The sequence below is a fragment of the Procambarus clarkii genome, chromosome 68 (assembly GCF_040958095.1).
Source record: "Procambarus clarkii isolate CNS0578487 chromosome 68, FALCON_Pclarkii_2.0, whole genome shotgun sequence".
Lineage (NCBI taxonomy): Eukaryota > Metazoa > Arthropoda > Malacostraca > Decapoda > Cambaridae > Procambarus > Procambarus clarkii.
In genome coordinates, this window is record NC_091217.1 from 6,132,904 (window position 1) to 6,149,229 (window position 16,326).

The 16,326-nt window shown below is 48.2% G+C and overlaps 1 protein-coding gene across 2 annotated transcripts in view; it reads left to right on the forward strand.

The window, feature by feature from the left end:
* Positions 1-16,326, forward strand: part of LOC123774778 (uncharacterized) — a 285,909-nt gene that overhangs the window by 173,995 nt on the left and 95,588 nt on the right. The gene's annotated exons all lie outside the window — the stretch shown is intronic.

Below are 16,326 nucleotides of genomic sequence, written 5' to 3' on the forward strand. Positions count from 1 at the left end.
ACCTTCACCTGCTGCTGGTGCTGCCTCACCTTCACCTGCTGCTGCTGGTGCTGCCTCACCTTCACCTGCTGCTGGTGCTGCCTCACCTTCACCTGCTGCTGGTGCTGCCTCACCTTCACCTGCTGCTGGTGCTGCCTCACCTTCACCTGCTGCTGCTGGTGCTGCCTCACCTTCACCTGCTGCTGGTGCTGCCTCACCTTCACCTGCTGCTGGTGCTGCCTCACCTTCACCTGCTGCTGGTGCTGCCTCACCTTTACCTGCTGCTGCTGGTGCTGCCTCACCTTCACCTGCTGCTGCTGGTGCTGCCTCACCTTCACCTGCTTCACCTGATGCTCAACCCAGCGTCAAAAGGTCACAAGGGCAGCGTGGGAAGGTAGCTAGCAATGGAGATGGGAATAGGAGAGTGGACGAAGAGCAACAGCAAGAGAGAGAGAGGGAGAGAGAGAGAGAGAGAGAGAGAGAGAGAGAGAGAGAGAGAGAGAGAGAGAGAGAGAGAGAGAGAGAGAGAGAGAGAGAGAGAGATGGCTGAAGAGAAGACTGAGAAGAATGGGAAGAAGTAATTATGGGGATGAGAGTCAAGGCAGCAAGATGAAACAAGAGAAGAGGAGAAGAGAGATATGTGAAAGAAAAATGAGACGTTTAAAGTTAGAAGGAGGAAGAAGTATGAAGAGAGAATGAAGGGGGGAGATGAGCAGAGACGGAAGAGGACAAGAGAGATTGTAGCAGAACTGATCGAGAGAGAAAGAGGAAAAGGGGAGGTTGACTACACCACTACAGACAACTCGGCCAAGGAGAACCTCGCCCTACAGACAACTCGGCCAAGCAGAACCTCGCCCTACAGACAACTCGGCCAAGAAGAACCTCGCCCTACAGACCGCTCGGCCAAGTCCGTAAGCTCTTCCTGGCCCCGACCTTTGGCCTTTCAGCCTCGCACAAAACTGTAAGATAAAAAGACGTGCTGAAATACGAACTGTAACACGGGGTGTTTACCAGCCTCGTTCTGCTTGCTTTATGCCTCTCCACCCCTGATGGCCGGCGTGGCCCGGGGGTACCTGCTTGACACCTGCTTCATGGCGTCCTAGGAGTTCTTCTACTCCCCCAAGCCCGGCCCGGCCCGACTGTGGCTTCTTCCTCTATATTATTCTGAACTGCCTTAAGTATTTCAATCTCTTTACGCGATTCGACCGTTATTGTGCAATTTCTGTATATATATATATATATATATATATATATATATATATATATATATATATATATATATATATATATATATATATATATTTATATATATATTTATATATATATTTATATATATATATATATATATATCCGTTGTGAAACTAACCATTTGTTCTCTCCTTGTGTTGACCTGTTCATTTTCTTTTGCTTTCTTACTGAGAAATTGTGTGGTAATTGTGTGTATTTTTTTACATACATATATGTATATTCGTGCGAGTGGGCGTGATTTTTTCGAGAATAATGTCATAAATGCCAACTCTGCCGCCTGGTACGACCAGGTATTCCAAAAATCCTGCTCAAAATTTGTTTCGTGGATGTTTAGGCGCGGTAATGTTGAATGTTTGTATGTAAATGAGCCGTAAAGAGGTGGGAGCCAAGCTAACTTTGTCCATCCCTTACTTCAGACCTGAATGTATTGACCCCTTGAGCCAAATCTTACTGTTTGCATGGCAATATTTCCAACAGCGTTGTCGGTAACGGTTCAGAGGGAGGGAGAGAGGTGTGAGAGAGGGAGGGAGGTGTGAGAGAGAGAGAGAGAGGGAGGTGTGAGAGAGAGGGAGGGAGGTGTGAGAGAGAGAGAGAGGGAGGTGTGGGAGAGAGAGGGAGGGAGGTGTGTGAGAGAGAGAGAGAGGGAGGGAGCAATTAATAGAAGATGAGAGGAAGAGGGAAGAGTGAAGGGAGGAGGAGAAGAAATGGAATAAATGATACTGTTGTACCCTGTATCTGGTACTGTTGTACCCTGTATCTGGTACCGTCATTATCCAGTCGTGTTGTTGTCATTGACCTCTCAAGTGTCAAGCGAAAATACCAAATTGTTCGCTAGCCAATCAGCGTCCAAAACTCACGCTATCAACCAATCATCGTCAAGAGCTCTTTATTCATTAAACAATCGCCAGCCTACTTATTTATTTATTTAGCAAAGGGGTACAATGTGTTGTCATTATAAGCTTAATGGGGTTGTTTGTACCTGGAGGTTGGGGGGGGGGGGCGGGGGGTCCAGGGCAGCCCACAAGGCCCCCCCCTGACTATTGTGACACCCCCACCACACAATCACTGCTGCCCCCCCCCACAATCACTGCTGCCCCCCCCCCCCACAACCCCCACCTCCACCATTGCAGCCCCCCCCCCCCCTTCCACAACTCCCACCACTAAACCTGCAACCGTGTGTACAAACCCTTACCACTGGCACACCTGTACGTCCACACCTGCCTGCCCCCAGGTGTACCTGCTGGCAAGACTGGTGGAGCTGGTCACTCCCAGCGACCAGTATATCAACATTAATGTCGGCCAAATGTTGAATGAAGGGGCTCCGGCTGCGTGTTGTGTCTGCGTCAGCGCTCCGTTCCCCGCCTCCTCCTCCTCTCTCCTCCAAGGAGAGAGCGTCAACTCTGATTTTAAAATAATAATAAATATAATGTTTATTCAGGTAAAAGTACATCATACAAGATGAGTTACAAGCAGAATGTTGGATTTCTAGATAGCGCTGGTACATACTATGCCTGAAAGCACTATATGCACAGCGTTTTGGGCAAAGAATGATGCAAGATTATAATGCAGAGTGTCCGGGGACAGGCAGCCAGTGTATATATATAAACACGTTAGGCTTATATCAAGGTTTTCCCCCCCTTCCCCTGGATGCAACCCCTTAACAAGCTGACGAACTGTTGGGTACCTATTTACCTCTAGGTGACCAGGAGCATCAGGTCATAGAAAACGCGTCGAAATATATATGTTCCGCCCGGGACTCGAACCCAGAATTCTTGATTGTGAGTCGAGAATGATCCCGACTATGCTACCGACGCTCGAGTCCTTGTGTACTCTCGTGGATCTTGGTGTCACGAAGGGTCTAAAGGGTTTAAGTCAAGAGTTAAGAGATGCACAGTACCTGTTGTGAAGACCTCCTGTGTATTAGCTGCCTCGGTGGTCGAGTTCTGAAGGAAGAAGGGTTTACCATACAGGCGAGAGGCGATCTTGACTGTATGTTAAGAAGTCGCCATCGACTCAAAAAGAACGTAAGAATATCTAGGGTTTTGGAGTTTGAGTGAGTTATTTGCCATCATAAACTTCTTATATTAAGATATATTAAGAAAGTTCCAATTTTACATTCTCTATGAAGGCAAAGAATAGACAAAGTTATTCCATAAATGGATTTAAAGGTTATAAGAATAGGAAAACAAAATTTGCATTTTTATATTTTTTTTCGAATTAAATTTTATACAAAATAGATTTCGAAACAATGGATATAAAATTGATGTTTACATTCAGAAAAGACCTGGGTAAATATTGGTTTAAAAAATAGGGGTTTGATTTATGGAACAACTTTCCAAGTAGCATAATTCACAAGGGATCGCTGGATGGTTTCAAGGGCAGGTTAGACGTTTATGAATGAGTTTGGCTGTTTAAATACGACCGGCCTTGCAGGGGCCAATATGTGGGCCTTATTTACTTTAATTCATTCGTGTATGTTTTCGTGTTCCTATCTCTCGATTCATCTTCCCTACGCATCCTACCCGAGACTCTTTCCCTTTACCCTCTCCTGCCTCTCCTGCCTCTCCTGCCTCTCTTGCCTCTCCTGCCTCCCCTGCCTCTCCTTCTCCTTCCTCCCCTGCCTCTCCTGCCTCTCCTGCCTCCCCTGCCTCTCCTTCTCCTTCCTCCCCTGCCTCTCCTGCCTCTCCCATTTAATTCTTTTCTCCGTCTCTGGCTTGAGGGACATTAGAGTTACAGCCCCGCTCCTGTGCCAGGTAAGTCCACTACGGGCTCACCATAGCCCGTGCTACTTGGAACATTTTGTTCCAAGTAGCTGAATCTAAAACAACAACAACAACATCTGGCTTGAGCTAAATTTCTGAACTGTCTTTGTCAAAAAGCAGATTTATCCCAAGTCAATCAATTACCGTCATGAATGCAGTAAGTCGGTCGACTCTTTCTGTTGGGAGGGGAGGCTTAGCCGGGTGATTCAAACAGATCCTGGGCTGGGGGAAGTCTGCCGTGAGATTCCGCCTAAGGGTGGAGTTGGGAGTCGACAGACAGATGCGACCAGCAGCTGTGTGGAGGGAGTTATCAGGGGGGTGAAAGCGCCAAGCCATTACGACTATATAGCACTGGGAAGGGGTCAGGATAAGGAATTGGGATGGGGACGGGGGGGGGGGGGGGTGGAAGGAATGGTACCCAAGCACTTGGACGGTCGGGGATTGAACGCTGACCTGCAGGAAACGAGATCGTCGCTCTACCGTCCACCCCACTCTACCTCTCTCCGGTAGAGTGGGTGTTGGGAGGTCAGTGTATAGCATCATGTATCACTATAGCATCATGTATCACTATAGCTATATAGTGATACTCTATATAGCTATCACTATCACTATAGCATCATGTATCACTATAGCTATATAGTGATACACTATAGCTATCACTATCACTATAGCATCATGTATCACTATAGCACCGGATGAAGCCAGATCAAGACACATGATTGGGGCATACTTACCAATCCAACATTTAGAAGGGTCACCATACTGAAGGAGCAGTTGACTTCGTGGTCAGTGAGTTCCCGCTAAATTCTTGGAATAGTGAACTTAATGATTAAGTCTAAATACAAAGTCTTAAGACCCTTGTATTTAGACTACCAGTAAGTTTTACAAGTTGCTCCAAGTTTTCTCACCACTGACCATCTAGAATGTTCTGGAAACAGATAAATTTCAAAACATCGCTGTCCTCGTCATAGAAGCAAAGTTGGGGGGAAAAAAGCCATAATTTATAGTTTTGTAAACATAAGCAATTATGAAATAAAATAACACAAAGTTATTTAAAACAGTGGATTAGTCATCATACCGAGGCCAAATGCCACAAGTTTAAATTAGTGTATTAGTTAGCTCTCCAGGCATGACCAGTGAACATTCCTCGCATCAACATAAATATGTATCGTGGAACACTTTCACATTTTGAACTGAACAATAAATTATTTTTCTCCCTGACAAAAACAGCCGAGAATAATGACTGTATTTAATCTTATTACAACATATAATGACTGCAGATATTAATCACACTGTAAACATAGATTGTTGACCATTATAAATGACCCTTGAGGACACTATTGAGGACGGGGGCTGTACTGTATGTGTGATTTACAACCAGTTGCTGAGTGGGGAGGGATGGAGGTGGTCAGATGTGTGATATACGACCAGTTTTCTTTTTTTTTGGGGGGGGGGGTGAGAGGAGGTCAGATATGTGGTTACACACAAGTAAATACTGTAATTCAATTGGCTTCAGTGCAAGTTATAATTGCTCTGATGACCGGAAAGGTTAATCACGTCTGTTAATAGACGACCGCTGACCTTTTTTTGAGAGCTAAAATTATAAACTAGTCAATAATTGGAATATGTTCCCTGACACCTTTGTACAGGCGGTAGAGTTTATTTAGCAGCGTCACTCATCCTGTGAGTGAACAGCGTCACTCATCCTGTGAGTGAACAGCGTCACTCATCCTGTGAGTGATCTTACCATCGCCGCCCGATTCCGTTGACCTCTTACCATAAGGTCAGCTCAGTCACACGTGTGACCACAGGGTCAATTGACCCAGATCGTTCTCTCTGTTTACAGCAGGTTTACCTAGCCAGGCACGCGGGGACCTTGTTTGGACATGTTAGGTTAGGGGTCTTTAGTCTCACTTCCAATTTTCCAGGTCGCTACTTGTACTAATTCAGCAGTACATAACGTAAATGTTTCGGGGCCCAACAGTACATATTGGTACTTTTTGACCAAATAGTTCTTATAAGTAGTGTCGTTTTATGAGGGGACTTAAGGGTACTAGTGCACAGCTCTGAGTATCCAGCACAATACTACCATTAGAACAGGGAGGCAGCCTTCCATTCTCCTGCATAATGGAGACTGAAATGCAACTTTAAGAAAGGGGAAACGGGGAGGAAGAGGAGGGGGGCGGGGGCTTGTGGTTTACTTAGAATCAGCTTTAGAAATTAACCACTACATGGTTTCAGAAAGTGGGGAGGGCGTGTGCTTGACTTGTTTTGTGTTCCCTCCCTGAGTATCTTCTGTGGTCCTCACGCCCACGAGTTCACCTTTATCAGTAAATCATGGTCCAGTCCTACACAGTATCCTCACGGTGCCCAAACACCACTTCTACTCTCCAGCAACACACTGGCAGGGGTCTCCAGCAACACACTGGCAGGGGTCTCCAGCAACACTGGCAGGGGTCTCCAGCAACACACTGGCAGGGGTCTCCAGCAACACACTGGCAGGGGTCTCCAGCAACACTGGCAGGGGTCTCCAGCAACACACTGGCAGGGGGTCTCCAGCAACACACTGGCAGGGGTCTCCAGCAACACACTGGCAGGCGTTGTATGGCACTGGCACCATGCATGGTAGCGTTGTATGACACTGGCACCATGCATGGTGGCGTTGTATGGCACTGGCACCATGCATGGTAGCGTTGTATGACACTGGCACCATGCATGGTGGCGTTGTATGGCACTGGCACCATGCATGGTGGCGTTGTATGACACTGGCACCATGCATTGTGGCGTTGTATGACACTGGCACCATGCATGGTGGCGTTGTATGACACTGGCACCATGCATTGTGGCGTTGTATGACACTGGCACCATGCATGGTGGCGTTGTATGACACTGGCACCATGCATGGTGGCGTTGTATGACACTGGCACCATGCATGGTGGCGTTGTATGACACTGGCACCATGCATGGTGGCGTTGTATGGCACTGGCACCATGCATGGTGGCGTTGTATGACACTGGCGCCACTGTAATCCTTAACACTAGATCTGCATATATCGACTGGTAAGCCCGGGGAGGAGGCCCAGACCTGCTGAGGGGAGTGAGGGAGTGGGTGAGGAGGGAGATAGGGAGTGAGAGACAGAGGAAAAAAGGGAGGACGGGCAGGAAGCAGGAAAGAAAGGAGAGAGAACGGGAGGAATGAGGAAGGATGAGAAAAAATTATGAAGGAAAGAATAATTCCCGCTGGAGAAAATAAGCAGAGGACAGAGCATGAGGAGGAGGAGGACGAGGTAGAAGAGAGTGTAGAGGGCGAGGAAGAATAGAGAGAAGGAGGGTGAGGAGAATGGTGAGAAGAGTGAGTGAGGAAGGAGAAAGATGAGGAGAAGAATGCACAAGAAGAGAAATATGGCGATAAATATGGAGATAGAGGAGTAGGAGTAGGATATGATGGTACCATAGAGGAGGAGAAGCTAGAGGAAAGTGACAGAAAATCGTGTGTTCACTCAAGACTCGCGACAGGTCAGCAATGTGAAAGGTTGAATTTCCAGCTTTGAGAAAAATAATATAAAAAATAATATGAAAACGCGAATCGCAGAGAGAACGGAGCCACACAGACAGACAGGCAGGCGCAGACATATGTAAACAAGTTTCTGTGATAGAGGGATGCTGCCTGCTTGACCCTGTGACGAGGTACTCACCATCAAGTGATGCTAACCAGGAACAGGAAGGCTTACTGCCCGAAGAAGGTGCATGTTGCGGAACCATCGAGGTTGATGGATCAAATCTGACACTGACAGACAGTCAAGGGTGAAGACGCTCCTAACTAAAGGCCAAAAATTAAACCTACAAAGGCAAAAAGCAGGTTTACAACAGGTGTACAACAGGTGTACTGCAGGTGTACAGCAGGTGTACAGCAGGTGTACTGCAGGTGTACAGCAGGTGTACAGCAGGTGTACTGCAGGTGTACAGCAGGTGTACTGCAGGTGTACAGCATGTGTACAGCAGATGTACAGCAGGTGTACAGCAGGTATACAGCAGAAATACAGCACCACGAATGGACAGCGATCATTTGCGTTGAAAAATCATTATACACGATTGTCGTTCCCTAAGGAGATGCCTACATCTTAGAAGATGTTATGGTCAAGAAACTGCATTACACACCTGGCTTTCTAGACTTGAGGCGCCCACATGTTGACTCCCCAGATGTCTACGTTCCAAGAAACGTTCAGCAAGTTGTGGAGGAACTAATTCAGGTAATGGTTGGTGAGAGTCCGACTCTCCCTTCATGATAATTCATAAAAAAAATAAATAATTAAATGCTGAAATATCTTGCTTGTCGCTATCACATGCAGCCGAAGATATTCACTTCATGTGAGCTTCTTGTGATGAGGTTTGGTATTATCACCACACTCAAGTAAGTCTTTTCCTCTGTGTAGCCTTTAAGTCTTTTCTTTCATGTTCTACCTGGTGAACATGAACCCAACTTCAGTATTTCGCTCTTGATTGAGATAAACTCTATGTGTAACTCTGTGTGTGTGTGTGTGTGTGTGTGTGTGTGTGTGTGTGTGTGTGTGTGTGTGTGTGTGTGTGTGTGTGTGTGTGTGTGTGTGTGTGTGAGTGTGTTGTGGTGAGAGAAACATGTCCACCCTCCTTACTCTGGTGTCGGCTTGACACGGAAAATTTAGTTAAAACACCACCACCAACTCGACCTTTTCATGCAGTCGAACCTTAGTTTCTAGGAATTGTCAAATTTTTAATTTTCATGAATGGTAAACGCAGATACAGTCTAGCAGCACTGTCTAAAATTCAAGTGTTGTATATACTCCAGATTTAAAGAAAGAGTAGAGTCATAAGGCACACACACACGCACACACACACACACACACACACACACACACACACACACACACACACACACACACACACACACACACACACACACACACACACACACACACACACACACCGTGTTGCTTCAATGTTTCAAAGCGTTATACGACAAGCAAAGAGTACTGGGAAGACGGGACTCCACGAGGCTAGCTCTCATCCTGTAACTACACTTAGATCAGCACACACACAAGGCCATTACCAAGGGCAAACCTAACGAATCGGTGACTTAGACTGGTCACACGTTGCCAGCGATGCAGAAAGGTCTCGTTGTGCTTCTCTTGTCCGCCGGGAGGCAGACAGTAGGCCCTGGGGAAGGACAGGAGCACCACCCCAGAAGAAGGATCAGGAAGCAGACATGTGATATACAATAGGATATAAGCAGCCCCATAAATTTGGCCCAGACTTTAGTCTTTTTCGTCCCTGTGTGAGTTGTGAGTTTTTAGCCTATATATACATTGGGAGGCATTGATGAGGAAGGGGATTAATGAGGGACTGGGGAGAATGTATGTGGGGAGGGGGTGAGAATGGGTGAGGGAGAGTGGGGGGGGAGGGGAGGGGGGGGGGGAGACCAGCTGGACAAGGCTGCTTTAAACACAGTAGTGGCCTTACTGGTTACCACAGTCTGGCTTTTACTCCACCTGGCCCCTGCCACCTGGCCCCTGCCACCTGGCTCCTGACACCTGGCCCCTGCCACCTGGCCCCTGCCACCTGGCCCCTGCCACCTGGTCCCTGCCACCTGGCCCCTGCCACCTGGCCCCTGCCACCTGGCCCCTGCCACCTGGCCCCTGCCACCTGGCCCCTGCCACCTGGTCCCTGCCACCTGGCCCCTGCCACCTGGCCCCTGCCACCTGGCCCCTGCCACCTGGTCCCTGCCACCTGGCCCCTGCCACCTGGCCCCTGCCACCTGGCCCCTGCCACCTGCCCCCTGCCACCTGGCCCCTGCCACCTGCCCCCTGCCACCTGCCCCCTGCCACCTGGCCCCTGCCACCTGCCACCTGGCCCCTGCCACCTAGCCCCTGCCACCTGCCCCCTGCCACCTGGTCCCTGCCACCTGGCCCCTGCCACCTGGTCCCTGCGACCTATTGATCACCACCCCCTCCTCCCCTCCTCTCCTCTCGCACCCACACACACATTTCATTCATTCGCCCTCTCCCTCGCTCGCGTTCCTGACCCCCCCCCCTCTCTCTCTCTCTCTCTCTCTCTCTCTCTCTCTCTCTCTCTCTCTCTCTCTCTCTCTCTCTCTCTCTCTCTCTCTCTCTCTCTCTCTCTCTCTCTCTCTCTCTCTCTCTCTCTCTCTCTCTCTCTCTCTCCCTCTCTATCTCTCCCCTCAACACACACACACGCGGCTGAGTAGATATCGCTTAGGGATCGTAGTCTTAATGGCCCGGGTTCGATTCCCTGCACAGGCAGAAAGAAATGAGCAAAATTTCTTTCACCCAGATGGACCTGTTCACCTAGCAGTAAATAGGTACCAGGGAGTTAGACAGCTGTTGTGGGCTGCAGCGTAGCATGTGTGTGTGAGTTTAATACAGAGTAGATATAACAGAGACAATTGGTCGGAAGTCAGTACATCAGATAACCGACGGTTCAGGAGACGGGATCCAAGAGCAGGAGCTTGCAGGTGCTGATAGGTCAATACAAAGATGAAATCCGCATGAAAACATCAGCTGGTCCCGTGATATATTGACCCTCGATCACGGCTTTATCTTCAGTCTTCCTGTTGGGTTCAACAAAGGCGTCTCTGAATAGTGGGGGGCGGGGGGATATTGTTAGTTCAGTTTGTTAATTTTGCTAATTTAACTCGTCAAATATCAGTCTGGCGAGCGTGGAGAGTGTCAGCCTGCTGTGTACCTGTGTGCACCTGTGTACCGCTGTGCACCTGTGTACTTGTGCACCTCTGTGTACCTGTGTACCTGTATATCTCTGTGCACCTGTGCACCGGTGTGTACCTGTGTACCGCTGTGTACCTGTGTATCGCTGTGTACCGCTGTGCACCTGTGTACCGCTGTGTACCTGTACACATCTATGCACATGTGTACCGCTGATCACCTGTGTACCTGTGTATGGACATGTTAAAAGGTGATAGTTTGTGCTTTCATTTCACTGGTAATTGATCGACGTTTACTTCATAAGACCAAAATTTTTTGCATAAATATTATTTATATTTACAAGAGTTCTTACATTCTTGTACAGCCGCCAGCACGCATAGTGTTTAGGGCAGGGCCTTAATCCTAATTTTCCTTGGAATACAACCCGCCAAATCGTTCAACAACCAGGTACCAATTCACTGCTGGATGAACAGAGGCGTACAGTTAAGGATTGGCGCCCACTCAATCCTCCCCGGCCAAGATACGAACCCAGACCAAAGTGTTCGCGAAGCTCCGGGCGAGTGCTTTCCCACTGTGCCACAGGGGGACTGCTGACGGGGACATTTGAATGCTGATGGTTATTTGGTAGGCGGAAGTTTATAGCAAGGAGGTAGGAGGTTGTGTGAGCGTGGGTGGGTGGAGGGGTGTACCGTGACTGTTGAAGTGGTTGTTCCACTGTAAACTGCAGAGTTTACAGAGTAAACTGGACCTGGTTCCCTGTCTGCCTCCTTCCGCTCGTTGCGGCCCATGTTGCCCCCCACACAGTGCCTTACCAATCTTCCTTTTTTACGTCCTTGTAGGAAATCAATCAGGGTGGAGGTCCTTCCCGCGGCTCCTTCCCTGCGGGTCTTATACCCAACGTTCAATAATGTTTAATCGCATGCCTGTTTAGGAAGCCACAGGGCGGGGATCACTGGTAGGCCGTCTCCGAGGCAGAGTTATGACTGCACATGAGACCCTGCCGGGGGATACTTGGAGACCTCACTGGGGAAATAATCAAGTGGAAATGTTCACCTCGACCCGTTTCTCCCCGTCATAAATTGTGGCTGTTGTGGCGGACTGAGCTCCAGCAGTGAGAAGGGAAGACTGACTCTACAACCCGCAAGGCTAGCTGTGCTTCTGGCAAACTTCCAATGCTACTGCAGGTACTTTTGGCACCATTGCCCTGGTGTGACGCCGCCCTGCCCAATTCTTCAACACCCTTGTAACTCCTCACATCGATTCTCATGAAATACGAAAAGTGCTTCAGCAGGCGCTGTGCAATACGACGGGTGACTCACGACACCAGCCAGGGATACGGCCATGGCTCCCAGCTCTTTACTTAGATAGCTTTTCCGAGAACCATGTTGCAAGCGATTGGCAGTTTCTGACCGTGTCCAACGGTTTACAGAACGATACAGCAATGTGTCCAGTGATACAGTGATACAGTCTAATGTTTACAGTGATACAGCAATGTGTCCAACGGTTTACAAGACTAACCAGTGATACAGCAATGTGTCCAGCGGTTTACAAGACCAGCCAGTGATACAGCAATGTGTCCAGCGGTTTACAAGACTATCCAGTTATACAGCAATGTGTCCAGCGGTTTACAAGACCAGCCAGTGATACAGCAATGTGTCCAGCAGTTTACAAGACTAACCAGTGATACACCAATGTGTCCAGCGGTTTACAAGACTAACCAGTGATGCAGCAATGTGTCCAGCGGTTTACAAGACTAACCAGTGATACAGCAATGTGCCCAACGGTATACCATTGTATCTGCGTCAGCTGGTATACCCGGACCAGTGGGAGAGTATACCATGATATCTGCATCAGCTTGTGGTATTAACTTGCGTTGTCATATATTTCCTGAGATTATTTATGATTACAGATAACCAGGCCACAAAATGCTTCCCTCCATTCTCTTCTTGACCCATTCACTCCCTTCCCTTCCTGTCCGTCACCCTCCCTTCCACTTCCCTTTCCTTCACTTTCCCACCTCATTATAACACGACCCAGAAACAGCAATGATCTGTCTCGCTGCGCGTTAGTCAGATATTTTTTCCCGCGCTGCTCAACCGTCTCTGCCAGACCCCGGGTAGATTCTGGCGCCCAGCGACCGTTTCTGTGATGGCGCGCTACGCTCACCCTGATGTATCTGGTCTGTCATGCGTGTTGCTGTGTTTTTGTCTACCACCCCGAGCGGTCTCGCTCTCTTATCTACCCGAGCGGTCCCGCTCTCTTATCTACCCGCAGCAGGTGTGCACTGACAGATGTGTGACAGCAGCAGGTGTGCCCTCACAGGTTTAAGAGAACCGTGGTTCTGACACTTTAAGCACTTCCCCTCATGTGTGTGTGTGTATATATATATATATATATATGACAATGTCAGACCACGGAGGAAAATGAAACAGGAATTTCCTTAAGTACTTTCGTATATTAAATACATCTTCAGAAGGAAGATGTATTTAATATACGAAAGTACTTAAGGAAATTCTTGTTTCATTTTCCTCCGTGGTCTGACATTGTCACATTCTTAATCACGTGTTTATTTTCGTGATATACACACACACATATATATATATATATATATATATATATATATATATATATATATATATATATATATATATATATATATATATATATATATATATATATATATATATATATATATGCAGCGTGAGGTCATCCCATACAACATCAGACTGAATAATGTTATTACTAAGCTTCATGCACCTCACAGATATAAGGGCTGTAATAACTGGACACCCAGACTCTCAAGGACTGGGAGACAACACACGCAATGTGACATAAATCTACGGTCTTGTAACCCAGGTTTCACTACTCGCCCGAGACGCTAAAAACATAACTAAGCGATATTTTCCGTACACTTATAACTCACTTGTCTTGGCGGTTCAGTGTTAGTGATGCAGGGGTGAGATTAGTTGACTGTGCGTACGCAACTTGGCTTGTGTTGCCTGGTGTGTGTATTGTTAGAGAAGTGTGCATATATAGACACACACACAGGCATGCAACGTGACTCGCCTCCGTAAATAGCACGACATTGCACGACAACAAAGATACGATCATAACCTTGCGTCGTGTGTGTGCGCGCACGCAAGCACGTTCTACTTTAAGTAAATAACTCGCCCTTCCTCCCTTTTCCCTCCCAGCAAGCACCTCCTCGTCCCTCCCTCCCAGCAAGCACCTCCTCCTCCTCCCTCCCAGCAAGCACCTCCTCGTCCCTCCCTCCCATCAAGCACCTCCTCCTCCTCCCTCCCAGCAAGCACCTCCTCCTCCTCCCTCCCAGCAAGCACCTCCTCGTCCCTCCCTCCCAGCAAGCACCTCCTCCTCCTCCCTCCCAGCAAGCACCTCCTCCTCCTCCCTCCCAGCAAGCACCTCCTCCTCCTCCCTCCCAGCAAGCACCTCCTCGTCCCTCCCTCCCAGCAAGCACCTCCTCCTCATCCCTCCCAGCAAGCACCTCCTCTTCCTCCCTCCCAGCAAGCACCTCTCGTCCCTCCATCCCAGCAAGATGGGTGGGTGGTGGAGGGAGAGAAGATGGAGTGGCTAACTAGACAACTTTCTTTTGCTCGCCCAATTCTGGCAGAACCCAATATGCTTTCCCACAAACACCCCCCCACAAGCACCCCCACAACCCCCCCCCCCACAAACACCCCCACAAGCACCCTCCCCCCCCCCAACAAACACCCCCACAAGCACCCTCCCCCCCCCCACAAACTCCCCCCACAAGCACCCCCCACAAACTCCCCCCACAAGCACCGTCCTACAAACACCCCCCACAAGCACCCTCCCCCCCCCCCCCACACCTATTCGTCATTACCAACTAGACGACAATTAGTTTTAATTATATTGCTTATTTCATATTCTTTCGTTGACATTCCTGTGTCAGCGTGATCACTGCTCCGGCGTTTCCCGGGGCTCTCATCAGCCCCTGCTGCCGGGGCTGGGCTCTAGTCCCTGGGCTCCAAAAATTAAGTTTCAATTGCAGACAAAGTCACAATAACGTGCCTGAAAATTATGTTCTTCAATTATTATTAATTGAAGAACTGGTGGCGTTTCGATCCGTCATGGACCGTTATCAATTCTTGTGATGATTACACGACTTGGTAACGGTCCAGGTGTGGGTCCAGGTGTGGGCCAGGTGTGGAGCAGGTGTGGGTCGTACTTTGTCTTTCTGTCGGTCTGTACAACAGGCAGCCTATCCTTCTGTGCTTGACAATACGTGTTCGTACCCTCACCACCCTGACCTACCGAAGCACTTCATTTTAGAATGGTGCTGACGTTAGCGTTCAAAATTATGTGAATTACGTGTGAAGAAAGCCACAAATGGAACGGAATATTCATATATCACCCGAGGCGCTATTTCAAACGTGGAATAGCGCTCTGGATGATATATGGAACTTGAACTGTGGAAGAGGAATGGAATGGATCCTATAGCCATCAGGAGAGCACTAAACGACACCGAGGAGATTCAGTGAGAGAGATATATGGGATAGAAGTTGTGTGTGTGTGTGTGTGTGTGTGTGTGTGTGTGTATGTGTGTGTGTGTGTGTGTGTGTGTGTGTGTGTGTGTGTGTGTGTGTGTGTGTGTGTGTGTGTGTTTCTGTGTCTGTGTGTGTGTGTTTGTGTGTCTGTGTGTCTGTGTGTGTGTGTGTGTGTGTGTGTGTGTGTGTGTGTGTGTGTGTGTGTGTGTGTGTGTGTGTGTGTGTGTGTGTGTGTGTGTATTCACCTAGTTGAATTCACCTAGTTGTGCTTGTGGGAGTTGAGCTCTGCTCTTTTGGCTCCCGCCTCTCAACTGTCAATCAATCAACTGTTACTAACTACTATTTTTTTTCTTTCATACGCACTCACAAACCCAGGAAGCAGCCCGTAACAGATGTCTAACTCCCAGGTACCTAATTTACTGCTAGGTAACAGGGGGCCATCAGGGTGAAAGAAACCCTACCCATCTGTTTCCGCCAGCGGCCGGGATCGAACCCGGACCCTGGAATTACGAGTCCCAAGAGCTGTCCATTCTGCCACGGTCCCCTATGTGTGTGTGTGTGTGTGTGTGTGTGTGTGTGTGTGTGTGTGTGTGTGTGTGTGTGTGTGTGTGTGTGTGTGTGTGTGTGTGTGTGTGTGGGCGTGTTTTGTGTATGCGATAGTCAAGCAGCTGACAAACACTGTGGCCAGAGTGAATAGCCATGTCAAGAAGTCCTTCAACCAGGCTCGTCTAATGTGCCTGTCAAACCTCTAGTCAATCCTCGTCAGATTGTGCTGTCATCTCTTCCTATAACTTGGACTGATGAGGAGTTTTCTCAAGGTCATTAAATAAGTTCAGCATTTGCTTTCATAACATAGAAGTTTCCACATAAAAGTGATGCTATATTTTATAGCCATTTTTGATGTCCTTGAGACTAGAAGTCTAATGAAGGCTGAACAGTTTGAAAGAGTAATGAGTGAGACAGTAATGAATGGCAATGATCAGTAATGAATAACTTGTTGAAGAACTGATGCAGAGTTTCAAGACTCTAGGAGCACCCATGGGCCAGATTCACGAAAGCACTTACGCAAATACTTACGAACGTGTACATCTTTCCT